Below are 17592 nucleotides of genomic sequence, written 5' to 3' on the forward strand. Positions count from 1 at the left end.
ATTCTGGTCACAATTGTTCACGTGGTAAAAGAAAAAAAGATTCATTTGAAAGAAATATTTAACCAATTACATTTTACCACATAAGATAATTGTGACAAAATTGTAATTTTTGTACTAAAAGTTATGACGAGACTAGTTTATATTAAATTGGATGGCTCAATGACTATACATTTTTTTAAAGAGTAATTGTGTTGAGCCATCCAATCTCTATATATATATAAATATATAATAGGTAAAACTGAGAGAAAATCTAATTATATTTCAATTTGAAATTTAATCAGAGACTAATTTTATGTCATGTGTCCCATCTAATCTAAGTTTTTAAATATTTGTGTCAAGTGAGTTAATTCAATGTAAAAATTAGATTTCAATTAGAGTTTAATTTTGTGCCATGTGTTCCATCTAATCTAAGTTTTTAAATTTTTGTGTCAAATGAGTTAATTTAGTGTAAAAAATGAGCAATCCAATATAAGTAAATTATAGAAAAATATAATTTTTAAATGATTTTATATTAATGAGCATTTTTTTGTATAACTAAAGGCAATTCAAGTTTATATGTCATGTATATATATATATATATATATATATATTAATAGCCAAAACTAAGAGAAAATCCAATTAAATTTTAAACTGAAGTCTAATTTTGCGCAACGTGTCTCATCTAATTTTTAAATTTGTGTTTCAAGTGAATTATTAAGTGCAAAAATTAAAGAGTCTAAATTCAATTAGATTCTAAATTGAATTTTAATTGGAGTTCAATTTTGCGCATGTGTTCCATCTTATTTTTTAATTTTTGTGGCAAGTAAATTATTGAATGCAAAAATAGAAGAATCTAGATCTAATTAGATTCTAAATTATATATATATATATATATATGCAATTGTGACTATTTTTAAATGTATCCGTGCATATACACGGGGTTACACACTAGTTTAATATAAACTAGCCTCATCATTCGCGTTTCGCATGTGTGATGAGGCTTTTTTACTTGTTCCTGACATCCTAACCAGTCCCAAACACCAATGTAACATGGGTTTTAGTGGTATTCTAAAAGTTGTCAATGTTGAACGTGTTGGATTTGACACTAGAAGGAAGATTGGCCATAGAATTTGTATTTCCCTTTATGATATTTTCCTCATCAATCAACCATGTCATCTACATGTTATCTATACTGTTATATTTGAATGCATAGTTTCAGTAAATGTGAAACCTTTGGCTTACACCCAAACATTATAGTATAGATACTTACATATATATCAATCTCGCATCACTGTAGCCTTGCCAAATTGACTTCATTCTGTGGGTTTAGTTTATCAGATTTAAAATTTTTTTTTTTTTGTAGAAGTTTATCATTTGGTTTCATTTAATAATTATGTGTACTAATATTTACAAACATAAATTTGTTGGGGGTATTGGTCTGGAATTTTATTATGTTGTCAAGATTAAATGTTGTAGTTTATATAAAAAAAAAAAAAAAATCAATTCCATAAAGTCCTAGCACACTTTCCCTAAATTAAAAAAAAAAAAAAAATTCCCAGAACACACGCTTATGTGTGTGTCAATATATAAGGAAGCTTGCAGGGACAAATTACGAGAAAATAATGTTGTTTGGCGTACCATTCTCTCTTTTAAAAAGTTTATAATATTCCAGTGCACTACAAATCACACCATTTCCAATGTCTCAAAAATGAAACCAAGATGACACTTCTGGGGACGCAGGCGCAAATGCATGTTGGGCTTTCGGCCTAGTCCGAGGAGGCATGGTGGACCAAGAATAGATGAAAAGTAAAGAAAGAGCAAGGCCAAGAACTTCATGAGCAAGGTATGGCCGGGAAAGCTAGGAGAGTTGGTCTGAGGAGGGTTATCTCCTTGGCTAATCGAAGAAGGTGTCAAAAAATGAGCCCCATCATCCAAGGAGACTTTCTAGGAAGCTCTACTGATAAAGACACGCCTTACGAATGTGCAGAGGAAGGAGAGCCAAGAAATATTTAGGAGAAAGCTGCTACTACCGTATTAAATACTTTATAACTAACTCTATGATCGCATTTATGTGTAGAAGACCCTTAAACAATGCTGCTTTGGTTGCCTCAACTCACAGAGAGCCTAAAGGGGTGTCCGATGAGACAATCACTCAAGTGGAGGCCTAGATAATCAATAAGTGGAGGGTCAAGATCGTCTAAAGGGGGCTATTTAATGTGGGAGAACCTCCATGTAAAAGGGGGACCCGAAAAATAAAAAAAGAAACACTGTAGCGATCAAGAGATAAACTCGTAAACATACTTAAGATAAATATACAAGAACTGATCTCCTCGAACCTGGTCGAGGACGACTTCCTTTAGTGGAGATTAATCCATCTTCCTGTTCTTATCTTTTGAGCCCATTGTATTTGCTGTCCAACTCACTTTAACCCAGTTTTCCAACCCACTCTCTACAAATCCTTTGTTTTGGGCTTTTTGGGCCCAAGCTCATTTTCCTTTTAGGTTAGGGAGCCAAATCAGGTCCATACAACACTTATTTAATATAATTTATTCAAATAAAAATTTTATTAAAAATTATTTACTACAAATTTTTTTTTGAGAATCTTTTTTACTATATTTCAGTAGTGATAAATTTTGGTTATTAATTTCATGTACAATAGTACTTTATTGGAAAACAATTTTTGATAAAATTTAAGTTACAACGAGGAGAGAAAATTTGAACTTTGGATGTCATAGATATACCAGAAAGTGTCAACTAATTAAGTTACAAAACTTTTGTCTACTTTATTTTTAAATTACTCTTACATGAACTAAATTATTAAATATTAAGTTATTAAATTATGTATTTTGGTTTCATTTAATAATAGTATGTATACTTATATTTATAAACACATATATGAGAGATAGTAACTGGGATTTTGTTATGACTATATCAATTAAATCGCACATTTATGTTATTAAGATTATATTATGTAGGAGTGAGTAATTATTATTATTCTTTTGGCACCGGTAAACAAAATCGAAATGAGACAATATAACTTTGCTTGAGACCCTAAAATTTCGTCTTAGAAAGTTTGATTTGTTTATCCATGTTTATTATCATTATGAAACTCCAAAATGTAGTGTCAAAGACAGTTCAATTTGTTTGGCCTCCATTTTTGCATGAAGAGAACGTAGGGTGTTGAGTGCATCAGCAACTGCAGCATTTGAACCTCTTCAATATGAATCTTCTTTAGATCTCCCAGCATCATCCTCCAAAACCCTTCTCTCTCTTTCAGTTTCCTTAAGAAGAAAATCGACCCACAGAGTTGCAAGGGACTGGTAGAGAAAATATATGCTTTAGAGTAAAGAGTAGAGATCATGCCCAAAGAGTAAAACTACTGATAATACATTTTTTTTTTTTGGTTGATAAGTATTTTTCAGGCCATATGAGAAACTTGAACAAAATCATATCTGCCCCAAGTCTGGCCTAGAGTAAAGATCATGCCCAAATGATCACATGCAAAAAAAAAAAAAAATAATGAAAAAAAAAAAAAAAAAAAAAAACCACCAACAATGGAAAGCACCAAAAGATCATGAGCAAGCAAAATGCATTTTTATAGATATCCACCAGCCAAATCTTTAGAAAAAACGATTACTTGCTTTTCTGATGCCGCTGTTGTAGCTGATTCAGCCGAACCTCCTCCTAAGATGCCACCAACTAGGCGGCCAAGTAGCCCTAGTACCTATGAAGCATGGATGCGTTTCAGGATTCGGGTGTGAGACTCAGCAATTTTTGAAAAAATAGGATGCGAGTGCGGAAGGGTGTGGTGATCAAAAAATTATTAAAAATATTTTTATTTATATTTTTAATATATTGCTAAGCATATTTTTTCACATTATATAAACATATACCCAATTTAAGAACAGTAGTAGATAATAACTAAAACATGATGGTCATAAATTAAAATTATTAAATACAACCCACAACATTATTACATTACATTACAGCTTATATAAAAAAAAAAAAAATAGATTGTAAACACATTGAGTAAGAGTCAGAGCATGTGAGAGCTATGAAAAACTAAGATTAAAAGCTTGAGATTGATACCTGAGGGGAGACGGAGAGCAGAGTGTGAGTGAGTTGAGAGTTGAGACTCTTGAGAGTGAGATTGTGTGAGAGAGGAGAGACGGAGAGAGGGGAGACGGAAAGCAGAGGCCAGAGAGCCATGGCATGGAGCACAAAGACCAGAGAGTGTGAGAGAGATGAAGATGAACTGAGATAGAGATAATTGCGGACTGAGATATAGGGTTTTTGTCCAAACGGTGCGTTTTGCATTTTTTTTTTTTTTTTTGGCCAAATGGTGTGTTTTGCACCTTTTGTTTTTTGAATTTTAGCTTGAATTGGCCAGTTCGACGTTGGTATCGGCGGTTTTGCCCAATATGGACCGATACGGCCCGAGTCGGCGCAAATCAGCCCGATTCAGCGCAAATCGGCCCGAGTTTGCGCCGCGTCGGCCCAAGTTGGCGTGAGTCGTGAAAAAAAAAAAAAAAAAAAAGTTGGATGCGGCACCGATGCGTAGGTAGCAGTGTCCCTCGTGCATCATCGCTTTGGACGTGGGTGTGACTCCTCTAGCGTCGCGTTCGTGCTTCCCAACCTAGTACTCCACGAACAACACCTTGTTGAGCAGCACCAATTCTTTGCTTTTCTTCATCAGAGAATTGCAGAATGTGAACCATAAGATCCAAAACCTGCCCAAATAAAAAATAAAAAATTCTAAGTAGAAGAAATGTAGGGCAATGGATAATGCATCAAAACTATCTCAATTTTGCACATGTAAAATATGGGAACAAAGAACAAAGATTCCATTCCTAGCGTGCATCCTGAAGGAACTATAATCTTAATATGAAAAAACATACCTCCTTGTTGTGATTTCCTTGGAAGTAGGTCACTACTCACTAGTAACTTGATCGCAAGTGAAAGTTCAAATAGTGTGTAAAACACTAATGAATGTTTAGACTCCCAAATATAAAATTACCAACACAAGCTTATAATCAAACAATATATGTACGGAAAATAAAATATAAGCTATAACCAAATTGATAACACACTTTAAACCATAATTAATAACCAACATAGCAGTAATTAAAAGGTAAATATAAAGGGAAGAAAGATGCAAACACAAAGTTAACATGGCGATGTGTTCTCGAAGAGGAAACCGAAGTACTCAGCGAAAAACCTCTCCGCCGCCCTCCAAGTAGTCAATAATCCACTAGAGAATAAAGTTGGATATATGAATAGTAGAAGACTTTCCAAGCCTACTTTACCCAGTACACCTAAGCCCTCTAAGCTTCTTGCTACAACAGGGTTACGCCGAACTTTGTCTTCTCTAGCTTACTGGATCCTGCAATAATCCCATATTGCTTCCGCCATCCTTGGCATCTTCCAATACTTCTCAAGTTTCAAAAACACTCAACACTTTAAATGGGCGTGGGTAGTGTTTAGGTAGAAATCTCCTCTCAATGGGTACAACAATGGGAGAGGGAATGAGAAGAGACTACAAAGATTTCTCTCTAAGAATGAGTAGCTCTCTCTAATAGGGTGGGTGTTGTAGAAACCTCTCTTAGGGTTTTTTTCTTAATAGGCTCCTTACAATTTCTGTGGATAATGAGGGTATATATAGTATAAGTGATAAGGGAATACGAAAAGTCACATTTCTGCTAAACAAGGCATTCTGGTGACTTGGCCTCGCGACTAGAACAAGTCACGAGTTTGAGTCGCGAGACAACTACAAGCCAGACTGTACCTTTTGTCCTGTAGTGCTCCAGCTATTATAACCCTTCAGCTTCTGACATGTGCTCCTCATGTGACTTTTAGCTGTCTTGATCAAATCTCCACCACTTAATACTAAACCCAATACAAATAAGTCCCACAAAAATATAAGGAAATAAATTAATGCAATTACAATACTTTTTGTCATGGAATAAGCCAATACAAATGTTATGAGAAAAATCATTACTTAACAACAAGGCGCCTGCCAACATTTACCAGTCATATTATTATGTGTTTGCAGTCTACCACCTCACACGAGGCAATGTAGTGGTGAAGATAATGTATTCATATGCAATAATAAAATGATAACCAATGTCAAAAAGCAATAGTTTAATTCAAAAATTTAACCTACTAATTTGTCAACATGATTATTGGAATCCATTGACATCCGATTAAGAATTGTTATACTGTTCTCAAGAGAACGCCATACTTTTTAGCATTGTCTTCCTCAAGCTTATGTACTTTGCTTTTCCATTCTTCTAGCATCTTTTCAGCTTGGGAAAACTTTGCCAAAATTTCTTCCTTGATACTTTTGCCCGTTGATCTGCATCTTGGAGATGACAAATCAAAAGAAATTTCTTCTATAAGTACATAAAAATTTATGGAGCAGACATTCACTCCTAATAGAAAGTGCACACCAGTTAGCTTAAAAAATGTATATGTAAAAATGACTTCAAGAAACAAAATCATAAGAAGGAAGGAAATCCTTACTTCCAAAAGCTTTGAAAGTTTAGCTGCTGTTTCTTTTGTCCGTGCCTACTGTCCTTCGAATCGTCTCTCTTATACATCAGTAATCAAATTAAATGACCTAAAATGTCCATGTGGGTTTCTATTGGTTACAATCCCAAAAAAAAAAGACACACAATAAATAGGAAAAAAAAAAAAAAAAGCATTCATTTGTTTACCTGTGTATCAAGTTCAGCAATGGACACACCCAAAGCAATTTGTAGATTTGAAATCTCATCGGATTTTCTACGAATCATTTCATTCAGAATTTCAATGTTCTTCAACGAATCTTGTTTTGAAATTTCCTGCTGCAAATACTCCTCCAAATATTGATAATTTTCTCGTAGTTTAATGATTTCATTATCCTTGTCCATTTTTCTAGAGACTTCAAATTCCTATATTGTTGAAGGTGGAAAGTTTTAAAACTAGATATATTCAGATGCCAAATTCATCTAGAAATAGAAATCTTACTGTCTATAAATGTAAATTAGAAACATTTTCATACACAGATAGGGACAACATAGCAACAATGCAATATTTACATAGAAAAGACTTGCAGCTTTAGTAACATTCTTCTATGTACGACCTGTAGTATACAATGGGCATTTCTAAGCTTAATTCTAAGCTAAGTTTTCCATTTGATTGAGCTGAGTTGCTTCTTTTGCCATTTTAATGGCATTGTGTTCCCAACAATTTCTATACCTCATTTTCAAAGCAACCTCTAGTTAATTTTTCTCCATCTATGCAATCAATATATATATAATATAAAATAAAAGTTAGGTTTAGATGTTGTGGTTGCGCTAAGTGGCTTCACCATATTGTAAAATTATATATATATATATATATATATATTTATTGTAGGGGTGAGGGCCCAAGATCGTATATTGGGCCTTAGGTTTTGTTCGAGGACATTGATAGGTTCGAGGAGGAGCAAATAATTATTAGATATTCTCAATTAAATTCTTATAAGTAGGAAACAAATGAAAAGATTGTCCGAGGAGGAACTCCTCCTCTGACATGACGAATATAGTTCAAAGTATGTACTCCAGTAATTAGAGTGATCCTCTAAGAAGCTCCAATGATAGAGACATGCCTCATGAACATACGAGAAGGAAGAAAACCTAAAAATATCTAAGGGAAAGCTGCCATTACCGCATTAAATGCACTACAATTACTTTTCTGATCGCATTTATGTGGAGAACACCTCTGAACAGTGTTACCTTGGCTACCACAATTCACAGAAAACCAGAGAGGGTGTCTGATGGAACAGGTACTCAAGTAAGGGCTTGGATGATCAACATGTGTAGGATGAAGATGGTCCAAAGGAAGATATATAATGTAAAAGACTTTTTATGGAAGGGGGATCAGAAAAAAGAGGAGAGAAAAGACTGTAGCAATCTAAATTATCTTTGTACCCAATTGTGATTAATTTATACAAGGAGGACCTCTTCAGACTGAAAATATATTAAGATCAAGCCTCTTGTTTGTGTTTTATAGTCGTTCAAATTAAATATATCTGTTGTTCAATTCATTAGGGTTTAGTTCTTCAACTCACTCTCTATAAATTTATTGTATTGGGCTCATTGGGCTAACATCCCATACGTTTTGGGCTTGGACTATAAATCGAGACCCTACATATATATAATTTTTATTCTCCTATAATTTCTAAGTTGATAAAAATATTAATTTGATTATAATCCAAATTCTTCATCTTATTCATGTAATCCTAATTTTACATGTGTAGTGTATTATAAAAAAAAGAAGCAACTTTCTTATTTTTTTTAACTACTATATTACATGTAAAAGAGAACATTTATAAAATAAAATAAAAGTCTAATTTTCTTAAATTGTAGCAATGTATACTACACTAAAAAAAAGCGGTCTAATACATCTTAAATTACAACAGTGTAGACATAGTGTAATCTAATTCTTCTTATTTTTTAATTACTATACTAAAAAAAATGTCTAATTTATATTGCAGATTTTTTAAAATTTTTTTTTTTATAGATTTAAAATGATAAGACACGTATAAAAAAAACAAAAAAAAACCTTGGAAATATTAATTTTTATTCTCCTATAATTTCTAAGTTGATAAAAATATTAATTTGATTACAATCCAAATTCTTCATCTTATTCATGTAATCCTAATTTTACACGTGTAGTGTATTATAAAAAACAGAAGCAACTTTCTTATTTTTTTTAACTACTACATTACATGTAAAAGAGAACATTTATAAAATAAAATAAAAGTCTAATTTTCTTAAATTGCAGCAATATATACTACACTAAAAAAATGCGGTCTAATACATCTTAAATTACAACAATGTAGACGTACTGTAATCTAATTCTTCTTATTTTTTTATTACTATACTAAAAAAAATTTCTAAGTTATATTGCAGATTTTTTTTTTTTTTTTTATAGATTTAAAATGATAAGACACGTAAAAAAAAAAAAAAAAAAAAAAAACCTTGGAAACATGGACAAGATAACTAATTTACTTACATTAGGATTTTGTAACCATTAGTATTTTATTTAAAATTAAAAATTATAGATAAAAAATAATTTTACAAAAAGATACACGCTATTTTTTTTTTCTGGATAGAAACATTTTTTAACAATATATATACACATATAAAATTTGAAATTTTATGTCTAATAGAACTCTTCCAAGTCTTAACTTCCAAGTTTTTTTGGAAAAACATGCATCCTAAGTGATGAGTTTTACCTCTTTTTTTTTAACGTCAATTGTGATTATTTTTTAATACAAAACTTTTTCCTAATAATTATATTTCTCTTATAATTCTTAAATTGATTAGAAATCTAATATCTTCACAATGCAAAATTCTCTCTTTCTATATATAGAGTTTTTTTTAGTGTATTCTTATATATATAAAAGCAGAGATCTCATATTAGAAAGTATGAGGTTATGCTATGTAGTGCATTCCTTGAAGTTCTCTTTATTTAGGGTTCTAAATCAACAAAGTTTGCATTTATATAAAAAATATTAGTTCATTAAATTAGCCAATAGAGTAAATTCTTACATTAGGATCGTGTAACCATTAGTATTTTATTTAAAATTAAAAATTATAGATAAAAAATAATTTTACAAAAAGATACACGCTTTTTTTTTTTTTTTTTTGGATAGAAACATTTTTTAACAATATATATATATATATATATATATACACATATAAAGTTTGAAATTTTATGTCTATTAGAACTCTCCCAAGTCTTAGCTTCCAAGTTTTTTGGATAAACATGCATCCTAAGTGATGAGTTTTACCTTTTTTTTTTCTTTTTTTTTTTTTAACGTTAATTGTGATAATTTTTTTTAATACATAACTTTTGCTTAATAATTATATTTCTCTTAGAATTCCTAAATTGATTAGAAATCTAATATATATAATATCTTCAAAATTGAAAATTCTCTCTATATATAGAGTTTTTTTAGTGTATTCTTATATATATAAAAGCAGAGATCTCATGTTAGAAACTATAAGGTTGTGCCATGCAGTGCATTCCTTGAAGTTCTTTTTATATAGGGTTCTAAATCAACAAATTTTGCATTTATATAAAAAATATTAGTTCATTAAATTAGCCAATAGAGTAAATGCTTATATTTATTATCTATAGTTGTGCATTAATTATTTTATATCGAATGAATTTATATGATTATTTTATAAGCCCTATATAAGAGATCATTTTTAGTTGGAATAATAATAATAAATTTAGAATATGACATTCTTACTCATGTTTGGTTGCATTGATAGCAATTGACACAAAAGCCATAAAAAATTAAATATTTGTGAATTCACTAAAATAAATCTTAGTCCTTTAAATTTTCTAACTCCTTTCAGCCACATGTAATATATATGTGTGTGTGTGCGCGCACGCGTGTGTGTGTAATAGAATATATATATATATATATATATGTATATTTATTTTGTTATAGCATAATGAAATTTTAATATAATTTTTCTACAATTTATCTAAGAAACAATAATTGAAGAATATATGCATTTTTTTAGTAGGTGTGAAACATGCTTATCTATATTAACCACTATATCATACAATTTTCAATTTGTGAACATACACATAGTGTGATTTCTATTTTGTCTATAAAATAACTAAAGATTACAATTTTTTACAAGGAAATTTATTAAAAAAAAAAAATTTATACATCGATAGTTGGGGGATATGAATCATAAATGTTTCTATTGGAAATTGAGGTGCCAACCAATTAAGTTACAAGATTCTTGGTAAACTTATTGAAATATTGGAGAAAACTAATAATAAATTGCACTGCATATCGTGCGGAAATTTAGCTAGTGATATATAATTAGTGTAGATTTAGGGGCTCAACATTAAAATTATAGCAATATAAAATATTTTTAGTAATAAGACATGACACTTCGCAACTGAAACACAAGAAATTATAGTTCATCTTTCTATTGAAGAAGCTGCTGTGTTTGTATACCTTAATGTTTTGTGACCAAGGAGTTTCGTGATCTTTATCGTGTGATGAACTGAAGAACTTTGCAATCAACATCTTTCTCAAGTTGGTGATTAAGTCGTGTACTGGGATTGCACTCAAGAACAAGGTGCACCATCATACCGACAACAACAACATAGCACTAGATCAAGAACAAGAAGAAATTATGTACGCCTTTTACAAATGCATTGAAACCCAGAATCAACTCAGCACTGACTTCTTGAGTTTCTCAAAGTTTCTGTGTATGTAAGAAACTCTTTGGTTGATTGGTTGACATCCCTTCATTTTTCTCTTGATCTTTTGCAACCGACTTTGTTTCTCACTGTCAATATTGTCGATTGTTTCCTCTCTGTTGAGGTTGTGTCTACCAACTTTAAAACTATTGTTTTCCTTTTCTATGCTTACAATTACTCTTTTCAAACTCTCCAAAATGTAATCAATACCTTCATCCTCCTGTCTATTTAGTTCCGTTTGCAATCTTTTTATTTTTGAAATTTTTCGACCAATTCATTTATGCTCATTTCCATGGAGGTCTACCAACAAAGAAAACTACATGCCATACCAAAAACACAGCTTACTTGCCAAAAACAAGAACCGTAAATAAGGAAAAAAAAGAAATACTCAAATATGCATGATTGGTCATGAAATGCAAGAAAAAAACATTCCGATGCTCTAAGACTACACTCAAAGAAATAAATAATCTATCATAAACTCTTGCAAACGTAAAATTTGAGACATTTTATGTTAATTTTCCACCTTTTTATTAAAGTCTTATCTAAGCAAGAAAACTATATTAAGCTTTGACTGTCGAAAGTTTTAAAACTAGACATATTAAGAATTTAAGATGCCGTCTAGAATCTACTAAATTAAACATCAAGAAAACAGAAATTTTAAATTTCTGATGATGTCGAAAAAGTCACCAGTGAGCCACAGGTACTTGTGTACTCGAAATAGCACCTGCACAACACAAAAGAGAAGACCTTGTAGAGAGCACCGGTGTGGTGCCGGTCAAGTACCCTCCGAATGTCAAGTTAGAATTTCTTACAACTCTAGGATGCTAGAGAGGGGTGAATTATGCTTACCTTGGCTAGCGAGGGTACTGGGGCTTTTATAGTAGTAGAAGGTTGACATCTCTTCCTTAGTGCGGAAGTCTTTTCCTTAGTGCGGAAGTCTTTTCCTTATAGGAGTCTTCTTGGGCGTATTTGGCGGGATCCTTTCCTTATAGGGATCCTTTGAATAACATCAAATGTGGAGGGTAAGGTATTTGATTATATATGCAATCATAGGTGGCAAGCAAACTTGCATCAGGGTCGTCAGCTTATTTATTTCCTTCAGCCTTACTGCCGTCAGTTTGTTGATGTCGTCAGCCTTTAGGTATATCTCGCAGACTTCCCTCATTCCCCCAATCTAGAACATCATTCGTTGACTCCTACATGAGGAAGCTGATGGTTATAACTGTACCCGTCAGCTTGTGTCTGATGGCTTTATCTAAAGCCGTCAGCTTTATGCCTTGTATGAATAGGTACTATTTTTATCCTTATCAGCTGCCCCTTACTCTACATCCTTGTCATTTTAAACTTAGTGGAGTTAAGTTTTTTATCGGTTAACTATCTTTTGGTTCAGACGAGTAGGAAAATCATTTATGAGTGATTCCTCGAGCCGCCGGCCATTTAATGCTTGGACACGTGACGTGCTCTCGTTGGCCTCGTTTCTGGACAAAGGCGTCGCCTCGCCTTTCACACATTTTTCTTCCTATATATAACACGCATCCTTCTCCTCATTTCTCTATTTCAACCTTGTTGATATTTCAAGAGAGAGCTCGTCGCCTTTGCTTTTGCTGATCCGTCACCTGTTGCTAACACCATCACTTTCTAGGCCGTCTTCTCCTCTAAGACTTATTTACCTGTAAGTTCTTTTTCCTTCTTTCTTTGCATTTTTGCTCTAGTTGAACAATTTCTTAGTGAGGACGTCAATTTAGGTACTTAGAATGGATCCGTCACTTGTAGGTAGTCAGATGTCAAATGACGCGTCGAGTGACCAGTCATCAGTTCGCGATAGAGCGGGCTACGACAAAGTTTTTGGCTCAGGTCAAGAGTCCAACATCTTTTCTGAGTCGTCAGGAAGGGAAACGTCAGCCCAGTCTCTTAGCAACGACGTAGAAGACTATGTTGAGGGAGTTGGGGAGAAAGTAGTAGGTGAGGTTGAAGGGAAGTGAGAGAGTGACGGAGATGAGGAGGAGGATGAGGGTGACGAGGAGTCCTATGAAGAGGCTTCAGTAAGTCCCGGAGGAAACCGTCCCTTCATCCTTCTCGAGCATTGGACCGTTAACAAGTTTTTGCCCAAAATGAGTGAGAAGGTTTTCAAAGAATTACGTACCCGTTTCCAAATCCCAGACCACATTTCAATCCGTCTCCCTAGGAAAAAGGAAAAGTGTTATACAAGGAGGACTGTAGACATTGGCATGTATGACACCATGCTTTCTGCCGGATTGAGGCTACCACTGACTGCTTTGCACCGTCAGCTTGTTGACTTTATGGGGATATCCGTTAGCCAGATTGCCCCAATGCTTGGAGGACTTTTATTGGGGCTAAGGTTTTGTGGGGCCGTCTAAGCGGTGGGAACCGTCAGCTTTCTCTAGATGAGTTCTTCTATTGCTACAGGCCCCGTCAAATTGTTTTGTCCAAAGGGACTTACCATTTTTCCGTCAGGGAAAAGGACTTAAGGCTTGTATCTGATATGCCAGATTCCAACAGGAGTTGGAAAAATTGATATTTTTTCCTTGAGGGATCTGACTGGGTATGTTGCCCAGAAGAGTGGGTTACCATGCCACGTGGTTTTGATAACACCTGGGCATTAGTTAAACCCTCAGGTTTTGATACTGACAGCTTTTGATTTACCGTCAGCTTTTTTAGCCTTCTATTGCTTTATTTAGCGTTTTAATGTCTTTGTTTTTGTCTCTTTAGCCTATAGTCGTCCACATATAACCGCCGAGCAAGAGGCGTTCATTCGTTGGGTTCTTGAAATCCCTTTGGAGGAACAAAAGTGTAGGGACTTGATTACCTTTGACACTATTCATTTGTACTGCGGGGGTCCAGAGCTGTCAGCTAAAGCTCGCAGATTGGACGATTTTTCCTGTCGACGTGAGTAAACTCTTTATTGCCTCCATCAGTTTACCCATCCCGTCTGTCGTAATAATTGTTAGTTACTTTTTGCAGAGATGGAATCTGCTAAATAAAGGGTGAGGGCTGCTGCAGCTCGCAAAAAGGAGGAAAAGAAAGCGAAAGAGGCAGAGGGGGAAACCTCGTCAACCCCTAAGACCGTCACTAAGGCTTCAAAAAGGAAACTTGCCGGGAGTAACGACCGTCCGTCTAAAAAGGCTGCCGTCACTCCTGGGGATATTTCTCCAAAGGGGAAGTCACCCCTTAAGCTAAGCCATGGTGCGGGCAAGGGGGTACTGACTTTCTCTGGTCCCATCATCGAGAGCCCTTGTTGCCTTCTGACCCACAAGGACTATGCCGTCGGGGAAGTGGGGTCCTTCATAAAGCCGACGGATATAGGGCCTGGTAACTTGTTGGGGACGGAGGATTTAGGGACGTCAGCTCTTTTTGATCTTGCTAGGGTATGCTCACTCCCTCAAGTTAAGTTGGTTTTGTTTCCTTCTGATTCATTTTGACTGACGCCTGTGTTCTTTTTTTTTCAGGCCTTGGTGCGTGTTAAGGCCCTTCAGGATCGTTGTGTTGCCAAGGAGGGGGTCGTTAGCCATGTCAAGAAACATAATGCAAATTTGATGAATGAGTAGGGGCAATACAAGGAGGCTATCTGTACACTAAATAATGAGCTTCAGGAGATAAGAAGGAAGATGGAGGAGGCTGACCGTTAGAAGGAAAAGTTGCAGCAGGAGGTGATGGCTTTGCGTGAAAAGGTGGAGTCGGCTGGGACTGATGCTATCCAAGAGTTTAAAGCATCGCAATCATTTATTGACTCTTGTGCTGAGTATTATGGCACTGGGTTTGATGATTGTCTTAAATAAGTTGCGTCAGTTTTCCCAGAGCTGGACTTATTTGGAATTATGATGGACAATGAAGGTGACGACTCCCCTGAGTCCAATCCTCCTCCCAAGGATGACGGTATCGTTGTTCTCGCCCAACCTGCTTCCAATCCTCCTCATACTCCTACTTCCAACATTCCAACTATGCTTGTAGATGTTGAAAATCAGAAAGATGATGGGAACCCTACTGACGCTCCTGCTACTTAATTTCTTCTTGTGTATTTCAATTATTTTGCGAACAATTGTTTAAGTGCCCCTTTGGTTTTTGGGCTTTTATTTGTATACAGTTTATTTTGTTATGTGCATGTTATTCCCGTCGTTTTTTACTTTTTTAATCAGTGATTGTGTTGGATGAATTCGTCGGCCTGTAATCCCGTCTGTTTTGGGAAACCCATTAGCTTTTGAGGGTGGACTTGTTCAAAAAAATCTGTTGATATGGGCTTCGTGTGACTTATGTTCCTTTTTGAGCCCGTCCATCTCATCCTTTTGAGTTTGATAAGCTCGTCAGTTTTATGAGATTTACCTCTGGTCATTTGATTGTGTTGCTAACCTTATGACCTTATTCATTTTGTAAGGAACGTTATTTTTTCTAGGCCCGTTAGCTTTGTAGTTTTATCCATGTCAAGTGTTTAATGATTCCGTCGTTTTGAGTAGCTTGTCGGCTTTATAGCCTTGTCCATCAATCGACATTATTTTTATAATCTCACTTACTTTAATGAGACCGTTAGCTTTCTAACTTCCAGCCATTTTATGGACTTAATGTAAGCCCATCGGTTTTATAACCTTGTTCATGTTATGATGGTCTCATCCATTTGGTGAGATCGTTAGCTTTTTAGCTTCCGTCCATACTATGGACTTAATGACCTTTCATTTTTGTAGGCCCGTTGGTTTTATAACCTTGTTCACATTATGATGGTCTCATCCATTCGGTGAGACCATAAGCTTTTTAGCTTCTGTCCATACTATGGACTTGATGACCTTTCATTTTTGTAGGCCTGTTGGTTTTATAACCTTGTCCATGTAATAGTCTCATCCATTTGGTGAGACCGTCGACTTTTTTGCTTCTGTCCATATTATGGACTTAGCCGTCTACTTTAGTCGTCCACTTTTGTGAACTTTAAACTATCCATTCTTGTGGACTTAGTCGTTTAATTTAGTCGTTCACTTTTGTGAACTTAGTCGTCCACTTTTGTGAACTTCAAACTGTCCATTCTCGTGGACTTGTAAAATAGAAACTTCAGCAATTTTTGAATAAACTCCTCCTATTGCCATGCATTCGTAAATAAAAGTAGTTCGAAAATCAAATCTTGCCCTTTGGGCTTAAAATGAAAAAGAGGTATTGTTGCGAAAACTAAAGTAAATGATAAAATTGAGGAGTATAACTAAAATTTGCGGTAGTGAACTGTTAATAAGAAAAGGGGGGTTGGTCTTCATGCTGCCATCTCTACTAGTAATACTTCCGTAAGTGCTCGACGTTCCATGGGTGCGGCATCTTCTGTTCGTCTAACGTCTCCAGGTGGTAAGTGCCTTTCCTCTGCCATGACGTGACTTGGTAAGGTCCTTCCCAATTGGGGCCGAGCTTCCCTTGGGTGGGGTCTCTGGCGGTGCCCATAACTTTCCTGAGAACGAGATCTCCAACCTGGAAGTCTTTGTGTCGGACCTGGGAGTTGTAATGCTTGGCCATGCGGTCCTGGTACCTTGCGAGCCTTTGTTCTGCCATCGCTCTGACTTCGTCCACTAGGTCAAGCTGTATCCACATGGCCTTGTCGTTCTTGCTTTCATCATGGTTGTGTACCTTGTAGCTTGTGAGTCCAATTTCTGCCGGGATGACTGCTTCGCTCTCGTATGTTAGTCAGAACGGTGTTTCTCCTGTGGGGGTCCTTGCCGTTGTCCTGTATGTCCATAGTATGCTTGGCAATTCTTCAGGCCATATACCCTTTGCCCCCTCGAGCTGAGTTTTGATGATCTTGAGCAAGAATCGGTTCGTGACTTCAACCTGTCCATTAGCCTGAGGGTGGACGGGGGAGGAGTAGTGGTTTCGTATCCCTAACTGCGAGCAAAAGTCCCGGAAGGAGTTGTTGTCGAATTGCTTCCCGTTATCCGAGACTAAGACTCTTGCGATGCCAAACCTACATACATTGCATTTCCAAACGAAACTCCGCACGTTCTTCTTCGTGATGGTGGCCAAGGTTTCAGCTTCCACCCACTTTGTAAAGTAGTCAATGCCTACTACCAGGAATTTCAGCTGTCGTAATGTTGTAGGGAATGGTCCAATAATATCTAACCCCCACCGAGCGAACGGCCCTGGGGCCGTCATCGGGGTCAACTCTTCGGTCGGTTGTCTAATAATATTGTTGAACCTTTGACATTTGTCGCAGGCCTTAACATAAGCCTCAGTATCCTTCTGCATGGTGGGCCAATAATACCCTGCTTGCACAAGCATATGTACTAATGATCTTGACCCTGAATGGTTTCCGCAAATCCCCTCGTGTACCTCTCTCATGACGTAGTTTGTCGCTTCCGTACCCAAGCATCT

The sequence above is a fragment of the Quercus lobata genome, chromosome 1 (assembly GCF_001633185.2).
Source record: "Quercus lobata isolate SW786 chromosome 1, ValleyOak3.0 Primary Assembly, whole genome shotgun sequence".
Taxonomy (NCBI): domain Eukaryota; kingdom Viridiplantae; phylum Streptophyta; class Magnoliopsida; order Fagales; family Fagaceae; genus Quercus; species Quercus lobata.